The sequence below is a fragment of the Ambystoma mexicanum genome, chromosome 9, assembly GCF_040938575.1.
Source record: "Ambystoma mexicanum isolate Mex_15411 chromosome 9, UKY_AmexF1_1, whole genome shotgun sequence".
Taxonomy (NCBI): domain Eukaryota; kingdom Metazoa; phylum Chordata; class Amphibia; order Caudata; family Ambystomatidae; genus Ambystoma; species Ambystoma mexicanum.
In genome coordinates, this window is record NC_090931.1 from 1,343,296,682 (window position 1) to 1,343,312,413 (window position 15,732).

The 15,732-nt window shown below is 44.4% G+C and overlaps 1 protein-coding gene across 2 annotated transcripts in view; it reads right to left on the minus strand.

The window, feature by feature from the left end:
• PTPN4 (protein tyrosine phosphatase non-receptor type 4) overlaps window positions 1-15,732 on the minus strand; it is a 2,055,941-nt gene that overhangs the window by 1,978,962 nt on the left and 61,247 nt on the right. The gene's annotated exons all lie outside the window — the stretch shown is intronic.

Here is a 15,732-nt window from a genome sequence, read left to right on the forward strand (position 1 = left end):
GGACTTTTCACACATGAAGAAACATGTATACATACTGATATTACAACAAGGCACCTGGGAGACATGCATGCCCAGACTGCTGAATTGCATGATTTGTTGCTTGCATTGCGCCACGCTGACGGAAGCCCACGCTAGTGGTCTGGGATTCGAATTACATTGTCAGGGCTTATAACACTGATTTGCATTGGTGGATTCAAAACTACTTTAGAGACATTAGGCATAACACTATTGCTTGCAGGCAGCTCTGGAAACAAGTTTGGGACCTTAAACAGACTCACCCTTTGCTATGGGTGATGCACACAAGAGTACATACCAAAGGGCACATTCATAGCATTGCCAATGCATTGGCAGAAAAAGAGTAGCAGCCATAACTCGCTCAGCAACTGCAATGGATGAGGAAATAAAAGAAGCTTGTTTGGGTATTCTACCCAGGCCAAGTGCTTTTCCAAGTAATTACATTTATGACATTGAGAATATCAAATAAGTAGTGACAATTCCTATGAAAAAAGCTGCTGAGGCAATCCCTCCAGGTGGAGCTGCCAAAGCCAGTCCCGAGACCACTCTCAAAGCAAGAGACTGGGTCCTGGAAAAGAGCCATGACAAGACTCAATTTTGCCCTTCCTATAGACCTGCACTGCAAGTAATAAGATTTAAAAAAGGTACCAGAACTGCTGTCCTGTCCGCAATACCACCCAAGAGAGGTACCAGACAAGTTACTGTGGATCCCCTGAAACCTGCTCCAGATGGTTACTGCAATGTTTCCATGCAATCATCCTCTACCAGTTGAGGAGCCTGAAGAGATAGACGTTCAATGGCCCAACCAAGCAGCTGCAAGTTCACACTTCGGTGATTCTCCACTTGGGGGCAGCAAATGAGGCAAATCAAAGGCGTTCACACGTTAGACCTAGCATGTAGATTCCCACATTTATTTATTTCATTCTCCCTTTCCTCACTTTCCCCGAGAAGCTCAATGTTACCAGAGCTCTGGTTCTCTCCAAGCTGGTCTACTGCAATAGCCTACTCTTGAATCTACACCCCTTCCTCTCTACGACCCCACCAGCTAATCCAGAATAGGGCAGCTAGACTTATCCTTGGCCTCAAGCCCAGGGGACCGCATCTCTCCTGCCCCAAAAACTCTTCACTGGCTCGGTTGCTGCACGGATTAAATTCAAATCCCTCTGCATCATCCACAAGGCCGTCTGGGGCCGGGGACCACACTATCTGCAACTTGCTATTACTAAATATTCTCCCTGTAGAACCATACATTCCTCTGGTACCAACTCTTCGTGTGTGAAGCGCTTTGCTAACCAGAGAGCCGGAGGCTGAGCTCGTGTTTCTACAGGCTTCCTCTTGTGGAACAACCTCCCCCGTACTCTTCATCTTGAGCCGGACCTCCTCAAATTCCAGAAGACTTTCCTTTTCACTTCCCTCTTCCCTCCTCTGCTAACCTCACAGTTACTACAATTGGTGACCAGGGCCCTTATGTGTCCTAGGGGGCCCTGGCCTCCCACACCCAATCGCCTCAGCTTCTGCCTGCACACAGCACTTGCCTCGGCACCCAATGGCCTATCCCCACTGTAGGCCTCCACTTACACACTTTTTGCAGCTCAACGCTCCCTAGCACTTACTATACTTGCAGCTTACATCTGCTGCTCACCCACAAGCGCGGACATTCCAGCACTTACCACCACCACTCCCTCACCCCTGCTTCTCTATTTGCACTTGCACTGACCCGATTGCCCCTTAGGGTGTGATTCCCTGCCCGCACCCTCGACCCCTAGGTAGGGCTGTGTGGGATGGGCGCAGAATCACATGTTTTGAGTGATGAGAGGCGCCTCAGGGGTTCGGCCTAGCGCTTTTAACAGTTCCCAGAATTCTGCACCCCTTGTCATACTTGACAAAAATACAGACAGAAAATATTGTGCAGGTCGTTGTGACTCAGAGACCTTATTATGAAGCATTACTCAAAAAATATGAAGCCGACACTTGAAGGTAGCAAGTCAATATATTTATTATCACTTCTGTTCTCTACCAGCTCTGATCATCATTATGCCTGCTATAATGATAGCAATAACATAGCTATATAGCACCAGCAAGCACCGTTTACTGTGCACAGATGCTGACAAGTGGTCTGAAGCCGTTTGGAAACGTCCCCGTATGCTGCTACAACCTGTAAGCCTGCGCTCTGGAAATCGAGCAGGAGGACGTCTTTCACTGCAAAACTAGTTGCCTGAAGGTGAATATTCGAGACACAAGCCTGCCCGCTCCCATGATAAGACTTTGTAGTTCACACTGACTTTAAATATCACGGACACTTTTTTTTTTTTTTACTATCCATCTTTAAGTGTTGAAATATGTATACTGATGCCTAAAACATTCTTACTTTTACAGTAAGCATCATTGGATCCGCCCCTTCCTGCCCCTGCCCTCTCTCTATAATTACCCATACTGCAGCGCACCTGCGCGCGCACCGAGTAAGCACCAGCAAGCACTGTTTACCGCTTAACTGTGAACAGTGCACGGTGCACGATACGGGTGACCTGTATGTTGTGCGGTACCTCACACACTTGCACCGATAGTGCATTGGTTTTCTAAAAATCCATACCACAGAGAGGTAAGAATTATTACTGAGACACCTTGACATTCTATATAACTTAAACTGGGATACAAAAGTTGATTAGGAATATTAGCGATACTAAGATGAAATGCAAAAAAATGAAGTCTGTCAATATGTTGAAAGACCCGCGAGCTGAATTTTTTACTGCAGTCTCAACCCGGAGGGCCAGCCTTGCGCGTGCGGCCGCTCTTCCTCTACCTCCTCCATGCGAGGACGAGCTACCGCTATGTGCACAGGCATGCTCAAATCAGCTCAAGGCAAACAAAGAACCTGAAAATAACGTCTGCCAAACTATTGAAACCTCACAATCCCTTTTCGCCGAAGACGTGGTAATTCACCCACAGAAGAACAGCTTGAAAGCCTTTTGGGGTGAAATAACAACTCAGTTGCAACCTGACTTGGCTAACCAGTCAATGGACGACACCCCTAATATTTTTAAAACTGCGAATGTGGATATATTTGAACTTCAAGAAAATATTGATGGTATTGAGAAAGGGGAAGATCCGACTGCTGAGGGGATCACAATGGATAATTCTAAAAACACTGACTTATGTACACTAATGGGAATTTTCAATAGATTAATGTTGAGCGAACTAAGAAAACATACCGAAATATTGACCCAAATAAATATGTCTATACTCCAGGTCCCCTTGAACCTTAATGCGTTAATAAATAAGGATACCTGCAAAATATCATTAACACCAAACAATGATTTAACGACAAGTCTAGAGTCGAAACGATTGAAACAGACAACACTGTCGACTCAGCGAAAGCACCATTTATAGAGTCAATTACCATAGAAGATTCACAGACTGAAAGTAATGTCTCTAAACCTGAATCAGTGGCGAAAACCACTCTGGACAACGAGTCAAGAAACGTATTGCCCAGACCTATAACTCTACCACCTAAGGTAAAAACATCTAAAAAAAGAGAAAAAAAAAAAAACAAATGCAACTGAAAAATCAAAATCAAAAGAAAAAAATCAAAACAAAACATTGCGGAAATATTTAAGAGATGTCAACTTTAAAAACATAATAGACGAAGAATGTCAAGACTTGGTGGATACCAATTAGATAAATATCGAGATGGTGAAAGGTAGACCCAATGAAGAGTCTAGATTCGAGAATGGAAGAGTTTTAGTAAAATCGGCAATTCAAGGCGGAAAATAAACTAGAAATTGTGGATATTGCTTCACAATTATCTTCATTAAAAACTGGTCTAGTCGACATATTTGAAATTTTCAAAGCAAATGCTGCAGGCATATGTAATGAAAATAAAATGAAAATTGGGGAAACAACATCTAAGAAACAGAAGGTAAATAACTCTAATTCCAAACTGATCCCGATAAAAACACCAGGTGACCCAACTACCTTGCAATTAAAACAACTCTTGCCACCTGGTAACACTTTTCAGGAAGAGGTTATGCAATTTGTATCGAAAGATAATAATAAAAGTTCTGATATCTCCCATACCTCTAATGAACTGGGTAATAAAGTTCACCCGCCCTTATCTGATGGTCCTATTTGTGAAGCAGAGAAGACTGAAGGCTTGTGTTATGATTGTGTGTCAAATGCTGAAAATGGCTTTAATACCCTGTCCGATAACGCGGCACAGGGCACGCATGTGAACTGTAAAGAAATGGAGCATGAATGTGTGGATAAACAAGCAGAAATTGCAATGATTGTAAAAAAAATTCTAGATGAGCAATTTAATAATAACAAACAATTCTCTTTTGGAAACAAAGTACATAGCGGGGCTAGAATGCAAACACAAAAAGCAGAGGAAAATGTTGACTGGGTAAAAAACAGCCAAGAGTTAAAGAATCCAGCCTTGTGTGAGATACCTAGCCTAATAATGACTACTCAGTTTCCTGAAGGTAAAAAATTTCTCTGAATCGTCCCTACATTCTCTCTCTATTTGCCACAATCCCCGCCTTGACACTGGTTTCCTCGCAGGACATAGTGCTGAGATATTTCTTACACAAACATAGATTGGACTATGTGGTCAGAGATACATTGTTGAAAGAAGCTGAAACCCTGCAATGTAAAGGTTTTGATATTTATCCATACTCTCAATCGACCTCAAACAAGGAATAACCATAGTATCTATGTATGTAGTGAATAATACTAGTAATTTATATCCCAAAACACACGTAGATGGCACAGAAGGCTTTGGTACTGAAAAGCAAGAGTGGAGAGGTCTCACTTTAGCACTTAGAGACGCTATCACTTCTCTGCAAGCGATGGCAAAACCTCTTTAGCACATCCACTCGAACCTCTATTGCTTCTTGGAACTCTAGAGGCCACGCGCACTTACTAAATAATTCTGTGGTAACAGATCTTTTAGCATCATATGAGCTGATTTTTTTGCAAGAAACATGGGCCACAACGGAGTTTACCTGGGAAGATCATGAAATCTGGCAAATAACTGCGAAAAAAGGACCCAAAGGGAGGCCCATGGGAGGCTTGCTAATCGCATGTACATATACACTTGAAGCCAGAAACACAGAGATATGGTCTGAACTGAACTTTTTTCTTGTAGTTACATGTACAATCAAATTAGGAAGTACCCAGGTTGACATATGTCTTATTAACATATTGGAATCCGCTGAAATATAATGTGTCACACCTAATCAAAGAACTAGCTGAAGTAACGACAAAACTTGATGCCTGGCGCGATGTGAAGGTCAATGGGTTGGTTATGATGGCTAGTGATTTAAATGGAGACTGCAACATAAATATCATGGAAATTGACTCTTTAATATGTACTCTAAAAGCGACTAGTAAGCAACCCAAAGTCCTGAACGATAATGCAAAATTGCGTGGAGCTATCTGGCTGAATTTCGCAGAAGTGATGGGTCTAGTACTATTATCTAACCAAACCCATACTTGGCATGCAAGAGGTTGCAGTTCAATTCTAGATTATGTGTTTGTTTCTTACGGCTTAGACGCATATATATCTAATCTAATGGTAATTGAAATGAAATCCAGCGATCATAATCTCCTGTCGACCTACATAACGCACACGAATGAACATGAAGAATATGATTTTTACAAGTCGGGTTTGATTGCTAATCCTAGTGGCACTCGTATACGCTGGTCTTATTCCAATACTAAGATTTACATCACTTCTACAAAAAAATCAAGAGAATATGACTCATGAAGAATGTCAATACTATTTGACACCTGCATTTTTCGCGAACTATATTAGTGAAGTGATAGTTTCTGCATGTGGTAAAAAAAAAGAAAAAGACTAAGATTCCCCCTAATCATGTACACTCTTAACATTGATATTCTAAACCGTTAAAAACAGCTAAGAAGAGACTTACGAGGCATTCTCAAAACAACAGAGAAGGGATTGGAAAGAGAAAAGAAATTAAGAACCTTTAAGCAGCAATACAAGAACTGGCTAATTGCTAATAGAGTTGCTAGAGATCAAACAGACGGTGAAAACATGCTTGCAATACTTAAGGGTAAAGATATCTCTACCTTTTGGCAGATAATTAATGCGACTCAGAGTTCACAAAAAAAGATTTTGTTGACTTCGATCAGCGAACGCAAATGGAAAATTCACTTTGCAAAAATGTACGGTGATGATACTGACAGCGGCAGCCATCACATAAAAAAATCCACATGGACACTGGATATCTCTCCTAAAAATATCACTAATATTATTAGTAAATCTAAGAAATCGGCAGCACCAGGTCCCAATAACCTATCTGACCAAACCCTAAAAACTAATCCACAACTATGGGGGGGATATTCTGCACATGTTTAAAAATATCCTAGCAACTACCCTTATACCATATTCATGGAGATTAGCAATATTAATTCCAATCTTTAAACACGGGCCTAGATCTGCTCCTGGAAGCTATAGACCAATTGCAATTTCCGATCCCGAGTACAAAATGTTCACGTCCATTATACTAGAAGAACTAGATGCATGGGCGACCACCAATAACATAATAGATGTCAAACAAATTGGATTCAGAAAGAATGTAGGTACGGAGTGTGGAGGCCTTATTTTAATAAGCCTCCAATCCAAAACAGCTAAGAACTTGGGTTATGTGATCTTTGTGGCCTCCATGGACCTTTCTAAAGCATTTGATCTTGTAGATAGACACATTTTATGGTCAATCCTAACAGATCTTTCGACACCCAGACATCTATTAGAGATGATTATCGATTTATATTCTGACACTAAGATCAAGGTAAGGCTCAACTCAGCAGGGCGACTTTCTTCGGGAATATCTATTGCTAATGGTCTAAAACAAGGCTGCAAGTTAGCAGCCACTTTATTCAATTTATATGTATCTAAAGCCGCTCACGCCATATCGGGTAAGGGTCTGGTTCCTCCGAAATTAGGTGAAACTCCAATTGAATGGATAGCATATGCCGATGATTTTTTGTTATTAGATCGCACAAAAATTGGTCTACAAAAACTCATTAATGCATTTGTGAAATTTACTGCCGATCTACATCTAAAAATTAATGGTGCGAAAACTATTATCATAAGAATGGGAAAATCAAATAAAAGACAATCATCCCTAACCTGGTGCTGCGAGGAAAAACGCTTAAAAAGTCAAATAGTCCTAAGATATTTAGGATATCACTTTACAGCAAATAGCTCGATGGCCATAATCAAAAGACACCAAGGTTAAAGCAGAAACAATAAAGCGACAGATGTCGAAAATTGATGCCAAATATGGAAGATTCACGGCCATACCTCTGAAACGCTTTTATATTACTTCTGGTATTCCTAAACTAACCTATGGTTTAGAATTCTATGAGCTTGAAGATTCAGATTTTATGAAAAAAACGAGAGATATGTGGAAAGGTGTGTTGTTCTTCATCCCTAAAGGTGTGCCTATTCAGGCAATCAGATACGAATTTGGGCTGCAATCTTTACAATCGATTATTGTTTGGAGAAAAATGTCATGATGGAGAAAATGTATGAGAAATGATATCTCTTCTCTATACACGATTGCAGCCAAGGATCGATCGAACCCTTACTGTGTGAATTTAAAAACTAACTGAAGATACATTGTTGAAGGCAGGTGGAAGTCTGGAGATGTTGATAAACAAACCGCAAAAAGTGAAGCATATACTCCAATGTAAAGATTGCCAAATGACTCTAGACATGGTTCAACAATCGAAAACCATTAATCAGATACACTCCTTTTGGAAATTCTACCCCCTTCTCGAGAACTATTGAGTGAAATATCCTTCACGAATTTTTAGAAAGTCTTTCATGAGGTTTCGGTTCGATACCCTGAAAACAAACCATATTTTAAAAAGGTGGAATCTCCAGAACATAAACTGGGGATGGTGTAGACATTGTAAGTCAGAAGGGACCGAAGGAACTCTGAAGCATTTATTACTACAATGTCCAGCTCTTTTAAAACAGAGGATTTATTACTTTGAACAATTTGTATTGCACCTACACGCCGTTGACACCGAATTCTTATGGTTTCAAATTAGACATAACACCTCGATTGTTTTAAAACTAAGAATAATGGCATTTTTAAAAAAATGTTTGTGATATATCTTAAATGATCATAAAGAACTGTCTCCTTACATCGAAACCTCCATACATTGGTTTTAACAGGTTTTAGAAGCTAATGAAATCTTTTAACGTTTTGTAAATTGACTTGATACGAACTGTTCTTAATTTTGGTCTTAATGCTCTTCTGTTTATTTACGTTTCAGTAGCTCTGAATTGTCATGATTATAATATGTTTAAAAAGATTGTTCGACTTGTGTTTGAAGATAATGTATCAAAATTGTTTTATTGTCTTTTCAAAATGTAATTCTATTTGTTCGAACTATTTTGTAAAGGTTTATATAAACCATATATATATATATATGATACATTACTCACCGGAATCGTATTTCTGATGCTTGTATCTGCTTAGATTCACATGCTGTGCATAGGCCGACATCTAGTGGAAGCTGCGGAGTATTACAGTTTGTTTTTCGAAACTCGAAAATGGGCGTTGACAAAGGGCGTGCCAGTAGTACTATCCCTAGTGTGACGTCCACTGTACCCAAGATCCCTCACGTGTCTAGGATCCTCAGATTGTATTTTTTCTGACATGAGGTAGCATGAGGAGTAGCGCGAGTACAGATAATCCAAGCAGATAGAAAGAAAGGTAAGACTACAAGCAATCATGCGCCTTCTCTCAGAGGGGAGGAAGGGTGGGTCGCATGTGAATCTAAGCAGATACAAGCATCAGAAATACGATTACGGTGAGTAATGTATCCCTTCTGAGGCTTGTGGAATCTGCTTAGATCACATGCTGTGCATAGATTAGCGAGCAGTACCTGACGAAGGAGGTGGGATGTGGGAAGGGTCATGAGCAAATAAGTGTCTTAGAACCGCTTGTCCCACTTGTGTATCTGCCTTGGAATGGGTGTCAATGCAGTAATGCTGAGTAAAAGTATGAATAGAGCTCCAAGTAGCTGCTTTGCAAATGGTGTCAAGGGGAACATTTGCAATGAAAGCCAGAGTGGCCCCAATGCCTCTGGTAGAGTGGGCTCTTGGCGTGAAAGGCAGAGTTCTTTCAGAGAGTGAGTAACACAGCTGGATACAGTTAATAATCCACTTCGAGATGGCACCTTTAGAGACGCGATCCCCCTCTCTGCCTGTAGCTACGGAGACAAACAGTTGATCTGTTTTTCTTAGCGGTCTGGTTTTATTTACATAGTAGAGGACCGCCCTACGCACATCTAGGGTGTGTAGTTTCACCTCAGCCGAGCCTTTGCGGGTCCTGGAAGAAAGCCGAAAGCTCGATGGACTGGTTTACATGGAATTTAGATATAAACTTAGGTGAGAACCTAGGGTGTGTGCGTAAAACCAGTTTGTCTTTATGGACAGTAAAGAAGGGATCCTGCACTGACAGAGCCTGAATTTCACTGACCCTTCTTATGGAAGTAATAGCTACTAAGAAGGCCGTTTTATAAGTCAGGTGTTTGAGACTGCTTTTATGCATGGGTTCGAAAGGGGGGCCCATGAGCTTGGCTAGCACCACATTAAGGTCCCACCCTGGTGGTGGGTTTGAAATAGGAGGGTGAAGTCTCTTTACTCCTTCCATGAAGGCTTTAACTACTGGTACTTTCCACCACGAAACTTTGCTATGGGAAGTGGTGTAAGCCGACAGGGCTGCCAGGTGTACTTTCAGTGAGTTAAAAACCAATCCTGCATCTAGCAGGTGGAGCATGTATGTAACAATAGTGGAAGGAGTGCAATCAACCGGGTTGATTGATCTACTCTGGCACCAGATAACGAACCTCTTCCACTTGTCAAAGTAACAGTGCCTTGTGTTTGGTTTCCTAGATTCCTTTAGGATGTCCATACACCTCTGTGGCAAATTGAGATGTCCAAACTCTATGACCTCAGGAGCCATGCTGCCAGGTTCATTGAGTCGGGTTGCTGGTGCGCTGTTTGACCTTGGTGCTGGGACAGTAGGTTGTACCAGGCTGGAAGTTTAATGGGCTCACACACCGCCATCCTGCGTAGGTGTGGGAACCACGGTTGTCTTGCCCACATGGGAGCAACTAGGACGAGCGTCATCGACTCTCTGTTCATCTTGTTCACCACTTTCCTGATGAGGAGTTGGTGGAAAAGCGTACGCAAACATCCCTGACCAGTTCATCCACAGGGCGTTCCCCTGGGAGTCTGGTTGGGGGAACCTGTATGCAAATCCTGGGCATTGTCTGTTTTCGCTTGTGGCGAATAAGTCTATAGTGGGGAAACCCCACTGAGAGAAGATATTTTTTACGACCTCTCTGTGTAGAACCCATTTGTGTTCTTCTGGGAGGGAGTCTATGCTCAGAGCATCCGCTAGGGAATTGAGCTCCCCTGGAACATGTTGTGATGACAGGAAGATGTTCTGTCTGAGTGCCCATATCCAGATTTTCTGGGCAAGCTTGGACAGATTTGGCAAGCGAGTCCCTCCTTGCTTGTTCAGGTAGAACATGGCTGTTGTGCTGTCCGTCCGGATTTGCACTGACAGGTTTAGTAGGTGGGGCTCGAACGCCTGAAGCGCTCTGAATACTGCCAGAAGCTCTAGCAGGTTGATGTGGTTCTTGGCCACTGAGTGAGACCAGAGACCCTGAGCTGTGTGGTGGAGATGGTGAGCTCCCCACCCCGTCAGGCATGCGTCTGTAGTGACTATTGCCTGTACCTCGGGATCGTAAAAGGGATTCCCCTGTGCGAGATTTTATCTCGTCCACCAGTGAAGGCTTTGTACCAGTGTTGGTGACAACGACCACTAGATCGTCCCACTGACCACTTGCCTGTGACCACTGTTTCGCCAACCATTCCTGCATGGAACGCAGGCGCGCGTGGTGGACCAGGTAAATACATGACGCCATCATGCCCAGTAAACGCATTGCTTTGCGTACTGTTATTTGTTGACCGGACTGATAATGCAGAATTTGCAGTAGTATATTCCGAATTCTTTCTTCTGAAGGAAAGGTCAACCCCTCTTGGGTATCCAGGATTGCTCCTAGGAATTGTTTTGAGGTGCTTGGCACTAGGCTTGACTTTTTCTCGTTGATCGAGAAGCCTAACTCGTGAAGGAGGTTGATAGTCCTTTGAATGTTTGTCCTGCAAATTCCTGGGGTTTCCCCCGTTATGAGCCAGTCGTCCAGATAAGGGTACACTGGGATTGCCTCCCTGCGTAGGTGTGCAGCCGCTACCGCCAGTACCTTGGTGAATACCCTTGGTGCTGAAGCTATCCCGAAGGGCAGTACCTTGAATTGGTAGTGTCGGCTGTCCACCTTGAAGCGCAAATACTTTGTGCGCTGGGAACATGGAAATATGAAAATAAGCATCTTTCATATCCAAGGTTGCCATGTAATCCCCCTTTTTTTAGGAGGGGGATTACCTCTTGTAGCGTGGTCATACAAAATTTTTGGGGCTTGACATACTTGTTGGCAGGCCGTAAGTCCAATACTGGACGCATTGTCAAATCTTTCTTTGGCACAAGGAAGTAAGTTGAATAAATACCCTTGTTTACCTGGTGTCCCGGGACAAGTTCTATTGCGTCCTTTTCTAGCAGAATGGCGATCTCCTCAAGGAGAATCTTCTGATGTTCTAAAGAGTGAACTCTTTGTCGTGGAGGATGGTTCCGGGGACGCTGCAGTAGTTCTATACAATATCCTGTGGATACTGTTGACAGCACCCATCTGTCTGATGTGATCCCTTCCCAAGCCTGGGTGAAGTTGGAAATGCGTCCCCCTACTGGGGTTGCGTGAGAAGGGACCCTGAACTGAGCGTCACTGCTTTGGTGGAGGCGTGCCGCTTCCCTTGTTGGGGCTGCCTCTGCCTTTACCACGACCTCTCCTATTACCCCTGCCGTAACCCTGGGTAGACTGTTGGTTGTTGTTCCACTGTGTACCCTGCCCTTGGGAATAGGTAGATCCTCTCTGGGAATTTTGGCCGCGTGGGCGATGAAAATTACTATTCCCTCTCTAGTTAGGGGGTTTATTGGTTAACTGGCCAAGGGACTTGAGTGTTTCGTATTTGTCCTTGGCATTCTTCAGTGCGTCTTCGACCGCCTTACCAAACAGATCGGTTTCCACCGGTTTGTCCAACAATGATGCCTGGGTTTCTGCCTTAAAACCAGACTGCCGTAACCACGCATGTCTTTTGATAACAGTGCCTTCCGCTATCAATCTGCCTGCGTTGTCCGCGGCATCGAAGGTTGCTTTCAAAATGCAACCAGACCCGGCTCTACCCTCTGCGGAAATCCGAGCTAACTGGCCCTTTAAAGGTTCAGGAGCAGAGGCTATGAGTGCCGCGACTTCTTCCCACTGATGGCAGTTGTAGCTGGCCAACAGGGTGGTGGAGTTTGCAATCCTTGCTTGACAGGCGGACGTTGAGGCTACTTTCCTGCCGAAAACATATAGTTTTTTGCTCTCCTTGTCGGGAGGAGCTTCGGACGAGGACAAGGGTGTTCCAGCCCTTTTATGAGTGTTGGTGACAACTAGGGAGTCTGGCTTCAGATGTCCTCTTATATAGAGAGGGTCAGACTGGGCCGCCCTGAAAAGTTTTTCAACCCTGGGATTAACTGCTCTGGTGAGGTTCGGGTTCACCAGGTGCGGATCTATTCTCCACTGAATGGATTTAAGGATAGGGATGGTCTGGGCAACAGGCCTCCTTTCTCCCACTAAATCTTCTGCGAAGTCCCTTTCCTCCTGGACACCGTGGGTGTCAATGTGGAAATGTTCTGCTGCGCGTGCGAGAAACTCGTTTAGGAGGGGTTGGTTATCGACCGGGGAGTCGGTAACCGGGGCTTCGTTCTCTACCAGGGAATCTACTCTGTATGTTTCCGGGTCCTCCTCTTCCTCTTCCTCTTCCTGGTCCTCATCATCCCCATAGTAGCCCGTCCCGGTTTGCTCTTCTATCATACCAAATTCTTGGTCCTCACAAAAGGAAGCCTCTCCTTGATACACTGAGTATGGTCTTGCGTATGGTTGTACCTCGAAGGGTTCTGACCTCATCGGAGTTTCAAACCGGGGCTTTTTACTCGGGGGGATAGGATCAGTAGAGCCTGAGGGTGTCGCCCCCTGTGGATCATACAAGAGGAAATGTTCTGGATTTTTATCATAAAAATCTGCCAAAGAAGACATTCTTGACATGACCCTATCTATGTCTTCACTGGACCATTTCTTGGAACTGGGAATGACTCTCTCAGCAAGTCTATGGGATTTATCTTGAGTTGCTTTGCTGGTTTTAGACATATTAGCAGACCTGGTTTTGTCTGTCTGTTTAGGGGGAGTGGAGTGTTTCACAGGTGTGGAAGAGTGCAAAGGTTGTTTCTTCTGCTATTTTCCCCCCTCCCCGTGAGTGCAAAAATGTTTTCCCGGTCCTTTAGTGGCTCCCGAGTTTTTCGACGCCTGGCGTCGAGGATCGGGGGTGGAGTCCCTGTCCTTCGAGCGTGGGGCCTCGCTGGTTTTAACTGCGGGCTCCGACTCCTGGAGCGCGGCCTGGGGTTGGAAGTCGTCTTCGTCTTCCGACGATCAAACTTCTGTTAGCCTAGGGAGCAAGGCACTCTTGGCAAGAGTGGATGATTGCCTGGAGTCATGCGGCGATCTTGATCGAGAGCGCCCAGAGGACACCGAATTGGACCGTTCTGTTTGTGCCTCTTTCCGAGAACTCGACGTCGTCGAGTCTCGGTTGGACTTAGTGTGTTTAGTGTGTGTAGTATGTGAAGCGCTTGTGTCGCCGGGGGTCTTCCCCATAGCCGCCCTGCCGGACGACCTTCCGAGGTCGGGGATCTGCGCTCGGCTGTCTTTCAACGCCGTAATGCCCTCGCCGTCCGAAAGTACGGCGTCGCTGCTGTCGCTAAAGGCGCCCTCCGCTGCCATGGCCGCCTGCCTGGCGTGGTGGGCCCAATGCTTCGTCGAACGGTCCTCAAGTGTCTTAGGTTTAAACCTACTACACGCTCTGCAGTTCGCTTCGGGGTGGTCCCTCGGCAAGCAGAGATTGCACGTGGCGTGCCTGTCGACCCAAGGGTATTTGCGATTGTACTTGGGGCAGAATTGAAAAGGGGTACCCTCCATACGCACCTTGAGGCAGCGGGCTGTTAAGTGTAGGAAAAGTATAAGGTGTACCTATATACCAAGAGTGTAGAGTATGTACCATCCCCCACTCTCCCTACTTGCAGGGCCGAGGCCAGAGGCCTTCCAAGGCCCGGGCCGAGGCCAGCGGCCTTCCGAGGCCCAAATCCGTCTTGCAGCAGCCGACGGTCGATTTCTTCTCCAGCCGGCGTCGAGTGTCGAAGTTCGACGTTGGGATGGGGGAAGGATGTAAATAGATTATTATTTTTTAATTTTTAGCAAAAGTATGGCTAAGGCCAGGGGACTCCGCAAAATGCTTCCGACCAGTATGGCGGAAAAAAACAATCTGAGGATCCTAGACCCGTGAGGGATCTTGGGTACAGTGGACGTCACACTAGGGATAGTATTACTGGCACTCCCTGTGTCGACGCCCATTTTTGAGTTTCGAAAAACAAACTGTAATACTCCGCAGCTTTCACTAGATGTCGGCCTATGCACAGCATGTGATCTAAGCAGATTCCACAAGTCTCAGAAATATAAATATATATATATATATATATATATATATATATATATACACAGAAAGCGTCATTGTATAAGCTAAAAACATAATTGCTGTCTAACAAAGATTAAGTACAATTTTCATCAGTTTTAACACACCCGCTTGAGCAATCATGGGGTTCATGTTATGTTGTCTGAGCTATGCTATGGTATGAGCAGGAGTGGAGTGACATAATAAAGCATGCTGTCAGTCTAACATATGCAAAAAAGTTCAACCAACACACTTTAAACTCACGATTTCCAGGCCTTGCTGTTCTGCATGCAAAGTGACCAAGGGGCCTGCTGCTCTGAACTGCTATCAAATGCTCTTCCCAGCCCCCCACGATCTCGTGGTCTGCTCTCGGCTGCCTGCTGCGGCATCCCCTTTAGCCTTTGTCTGTTGTGCTTTTTATATTAACATGTGTGACTTAGTCTACATGTACTATGTGCGTCATTTCCTTGGCCTGGACAGAACGTCTACAGTCTGCACCTGCTCTTGAGCTTAGCTTTGCATTGCACACATGATTTACCCATGTGAAAACGCAAGTGTCGGGCACTGTCTTTGCTTCTTGATTATTTCGATTAGAATCCATGGGCTTCCGCTTGACCATGCCAGGCGCGGTGTTCTTTTCTGGCCTATTTCAAATGCCATTATATTGGATGCATTTTCTGAAGGGGTTTAGGTTTGACCATTGCTTTGGACACTTTAACCGCATATCATGCTTCCTGTTGAAAGGTGCTCATCAGTGCAGAAGCATCTCTTGACCCTGCTACAAGCTCATCTACAACAGGAAGCAGTCACTTGTGGTTGGCTTATGTGCCCCCGTGTACTTCTATTTTGATATGGTGTTCCCTGCCTTTTGCCTCTTATCTGATGTGCCAGGTGCGAAACTTAGCCGTTAAAGACAAGAAGCTGCTATCCTGTGGTTAGAAAGAGGAAATGATCAAACCGTGTTCATCGCTTTTGTTTAGAGCCAAGGGACAGATTATACACTTACTCTTTGCGGA